We start from the raw sequence: 5,155 nt of genomic DNA on the forward strand, positions 1-5,155 counted from the left end.
AGGCTGAGGCAGGAGACTCGCTTGAGCCTAGGAGTTGGAGGTTGTTGTGAGCTGTGATGCCATAGCATTCTACCCAGGGGGACGGCTTGAGGCTCTGTCTCAAAAAAAAAAAAATTGGCATTTTGGGGGGGTGGTGGCACCTATGGCTCAAGGAGTAGGGCACCGGCCTCATATGCCAGAGGTGGCGGGTTCAAGCCCAGCCCCAGCCAAAAACTGCAAAAAAAAGAAAAAGCATTTTGGATAAAAAAGATAACTACAGTCTTCTTTCTGTTTTTTTTTTTGGGGGGGGGGTGAAGACAGGATCTCACTCTGTTGCCCCAGGTAGAGTGCCACAGTGACATTCAATTATTTCATATAAGCTACATCAGAGACAACTGAAGATGAAAAAACTATCATCCCCATATATAACTAATTTGTGCTGTGCACCAACAAGAACCTGCTTTAAATTTCCATGCCAATTTACAACCCCCATACTGTACCAGGCAAGGTTAGTGGCTATTGAAAATACCACCAGGACAGGGCCATCTAAAGACACATTCGGTAGTGTGTTAACTATACAAAGAAAGACACTGTACAGTTTAAGAACAAATCTTACACAAACTTACATTTCAATTTTTTTCTTTAAAAGGAGTAAGTTGTGTACAGGGGGGTTAAATGCTTTATAGACAAGGAAAAAAAAACTGTGCTAGAACCAACTTATTTATCATTATCTTCTTCATCTTCCTCATCTTCATCCTCTTCATCTTCCTCCTCTTCCTCCTCTTCCTTCTTTTTCTTGCTTTTTTCAGCCTTGACGACTCCCTTTTTCGCTGCATCAGGCTTTCCTTTAGCTCGGTATGCAGCAATATCCTTTTCATATTTTTCCTTCAGCTTTGCAGCCTTCTTTTCATAAGGCTGCTTGTCACCCACAGCAGTATTACTCCACATCTCTCCCAGCTTCTTTGTAACATCACCAATGGAAAGGCCGGGATGTTCTCCTTTGATTTTTGGGCCATACTGAGAACAGAACAAGAAAAAGGCCAAAGGAGGCCTCTTGGATGCATTGAGATCCTTGAACCTCTTTTTTGTTTCCCCTTTAGGAGGGATATAGGTTTTCATTTCTCTTTCATAATGGGCCTTGCCCGCCTTTGCTATATCTTCAAATTTTCCTTTCTCCTTAGCAGACATGGTCTTCCACCTCTCTGAGCACTTCTTAGAAAACTCTGAGAAGTTGACGGAAGCATCTGGGTGGTTCTTCTTGTGCTCCTCCCGACAAGTTTGCACAAAGAATGCATATGATGACATTTTGCCTCTCGGCTTCTTAGGATCTCCTTTGCCCACGTTTAGTTACTTTTCCTCAGCAAGGCACAGAGTCGCCCAGTGCCCATCCGGCTCTCACTTGCCCCAGTACTGTCTCTATGGAGCTCAATGTACTGCAATGGCTGTCAAGGCCACATCTCTTAAGAATACTGCATTGGGGTCTAAATTTTATTTATTTATTTATTTATTTATTTATTTATTTATTTTGAGACAGAGCCTCAAGCTGTCCCCCTGGGCAGAGTGCCGTGGCATTACAGCTCACAGCAACCTCCAACTCCTGGGCTCAAGCAAGTCTCCTGCCTCCGCCTCCCAAGTAGCTGGGACCACAGGCGCCTGCCACAACGCCCGGCTATTTTTTGGTTGCAGCCGTCATTGTTGTTTGGCGGTCCGGGCTGGGAATTTGAACCCTCCACCTTAGGTGTACATGGCTGGCGCCTTAGCTGGTTGAGCTATAGGCGCCGAGCCGGGTCTAAATTTTAACATGAATTATCGAGGGAACTATAGCATTCTGCCATTGGCCTTCCAAAATTCCATATTTCTATCAACAATCTCTTCAAAGCAATCTAGGCATTTTATATTAAGTGAGTCAAAATTCTTCCAGCTTTTACACATTATTCAATTTCAAAGTCATTACCACATTTTTACATATTTGTCACATAAGCAACCTACTTTCAGGTACCAAAATCTGTATTGGTTTTCTAGGGTTATCCTAACAAAGTCATACAAACTGGATGGCTTAAAACAATAAAAATGTATTCTCATACAAGTTCTAACGGCTAGAAATCCTTTTTTCACTTCTCCCTGCCTTCTGGTGGTGGTTATAGATCCTTGGTGCTCCTTGGTTGGTAGATGCATCACTCCAGTCACTGCCTATATCAGGAGTCCTCAACTTTTTAAACAGGGGGCCAGTTCATTGTCCCTCAGACCGTTGGAGGGCCAGAATACGGGCCCTGGGACGAGTCGGCTGCTAAGCAGGACAGGCAGTGGTGGCAAAGACACCCGGCGGGCTGGATAAATGTCCTTGGCAGGCTGCATGTGGCCCACAGGCCGCAGTTTGAGGACGCCTGGCCTATATCATCACACAGCATTTCCCCCATGTATGGCTGCCTTCACATGGCACTTCTTCTTGTTATAACTGCACCAGTCATATTGGATTAGGGCATGCTCTAATGGCTCGTTTGATTAAACTTGCAAAGATCCTATTTCTGAACAATGTCATATTCACAGGTTCTAGGGGTTAGGACTTCAACATATTTGGGGGGAGCACAATTCAACCCATAATATAGAATAATATATAAAATACATAAAGAGCTCCTGCAACTCAATAGTAAAAGGATAGATAAGTACATTAAAAATTGGCCAAGGATCTGAATGAACATTTTATAAAGAATATATATACAAATGGCCAATAAGCAAATAAAAAACTGATGCTTGATATCATTAGCTGTTCAAATATGCAAATCAAAACTATATTGAAATACTACTTCATTCCTCCCAGAATGGCTATAATACAAAAGACATAAATAACAAGTGTTGTTCATGATGTATATAGAAATTGCAACCCTTATACATTGTTGATGGAAATGGAAAATGTCACATCTGTATTGGAAAACCATCTGGCAGTTCCTTAGAAGGTTAAATGTAGAGTTAACATATGACCCAATAATTCCACTCTTAGGTATATTCCTCAGAGGAATGAAAATATGTCCACACAACTTGTATATGAATGTTCATGGAAGTGTTATTATAATAGCCACAAAGTGGAAACTATCAAATGTCCAATCGATGAATAAACAAAATGTAATATATGTGGTTTTAATTTAAGTACATTAAATTAAATGTAATTAATTTAAAAACTATGCAGGCATAGAAAAGAATAAAGCACTGATCTGTGCTATAATATGAATGAACTTTGAAAACATTATACTAATTGAAAGAAGTCAGACAAAAAAGGCAACATACTGTAAGGTTCCATTTATGTAAAATGTACAAGATAGGTAAATTCATAGAGACAGAGAGTAGTTTAGTGGTTGTCAGGGACTGGGGAAGAGGGAAATAGGGAATAAATACTAATGAGTATAGAGTTTCTTTTTGGGATGAAGAAAATGTCCTAGAATTAGATAATAGTGATAATTGCACAATGTTGTGACTATACTAAAACAACTGAATTGTACAGTTTAAAAGGGCATGTAAATTGGATAGTATATAAATCATATTTGGGGTTTTACAAAGAACAAATATAATTAAATGTGTATGATATCTGTACACTAAAAGACTTAATTTAAAATATTTTTGAGATAAATTAAAGAAGACATAAATACATATTATAGAAAGATGTATCATATTCATAAATTAGAGGGCTCAATATTGTTAAAGTAAAAATTCTCCCTAAATTGATTTTCAGATTCTTCTATGCCATCCCAATCAAAAACCTACCAGGCATTTAAAATAAAATTGACAAGCTGATTCTAAAATATATATGGAAATGCAAAAGACCTAGAATAGCCAAAATAACTTTGAAAGAAAAAAAGTCTAAAAAGTTGGAGGTGTTACACTTTCTGATTTCAAGCTATCATGAAAGCATTATTATAGCATTATTATAAAGCTATCATGTAGATTATCCTAAGAACAAACCCATAGACTAATAGAAAGACTAGAAAGTCCAGAAGTAGGCCCACATAACTGATTTTAATAAAGATGCCACCATAATTCAATAAGGAAATAACTCTTTCAACAAATGGTTCTGGAATAACCAGATATATGCTTGGAAATGAATGAACCTCAACCCTTACCTCACAGAATATATAAAAATGATCTGCAATAGATCATAAATCTAAATGTAAAAGTTAAAACTATAAAATCTTTACGCTCATGCCTATACCTATAGCTCAGCAGCTAGAGCTCCAGCCACATACACCAGAGCAGGCAGGTTTGAACCCAGCCCGGGCCTGCCAAACAATGACAACTACAACCAAAAAATAGCTGGGTGTTGTGGCAGGTGCCTATAGTCCCAGCTACTTGGGAGGATGAGGCAAGAGAATCCTTAAGCTCAAGAGTTTGAGGCTGCTGTAAGCTTTGACACCAGGGCACTCTACCAAGGGCAAAAGTGAGACTCTGTCTCAAAAAAAAAAAAAACACTATAAAATCTTTAGAAGGAAAGATAAGAAACATATTTTGTGACCTTAGAGTAGACAAAGATTTATCTTAGGTACAACCACCACCATCATCCATTTCCAGAACTCTCATCATCTTGCAATGAAACTTAATACCTATTGAACATTAACTTCCATTACATCCTCCCCCCACCCCCCAGCAACCACTGTTCAACTTTCTGTCTCTATGATTTCAGCTATTCTATGTACCTCATATAAGTGGAATCATATACTGTTTGTCCTTTTGTGGCTAGCTTATTTCATTTGGAATAATGTCTTCAAGGTTCATCTGTGTCATAATACATATAAAAATTTCCTTCCTTTTTAAGGCTGAATAATATTCCATTGTAAGAATATACCACATTTGTTTGTCCATTCATCTGTCAATGGACACGTGAGTTGCTTCCATCTTTTGGCTACTGTGAATAATGCTGCTGTGAACATGGAGGTACAAATACATGTTTGAGTCCCTGTTTTCAATTCTTTGTGGTATAGACCTAAAAGTGGAATTGTCAGATCACAGGGTAACTCTATATTTAATTTTTTGAGAAACTGCTATATTGCTTTCCACAGTGGCTAGACTATCTTACATTCCCACAAGCAATGCATAAGAGTTCCAATTTTTCCACATCCTCAACTTTTTTTTTTTTTTTTTTTGAGACAGAGCCTCAAGCTATCCCCCTGGGTAGAATGCCATGGCATCA

At 38.6% G+C, this 5,155-nt stretch overlaps 1 protein-coding gene and 1 pseudogene across 1 annotated transcript in view; both read right to left on the minus strand.

The window, feature by feature from the left end:
• Nucleotides 1-5,155, minus strand: part of CCDC30 (coiled-coil domain containing 30) — a 129,169-nt gene that overhangs the window by 95,163 nt on the left and 28,851 nt on the right. The window lies entirely within an intron of this gene.
• On the minus strand, nt 697-1,326 carry LOC100954654 (annotated as a pseudogene).

The sequence above is a fragment of the Otolemur garnettii genome, unplaced genomic scaffold (genome assembly GCF_000181295.1).
Source record: "Otolemur garnettii isolate 467f Iridium unplaced genomic scaffold, OtoGar3 scaffold00144, whole genome shotgun sequence".
Lineage (NCBI taxonomy): Eukaryota > Metazoa > Chordata > Mammalia > Primates > Galagidae > Otolemur > Otolemur garnettii.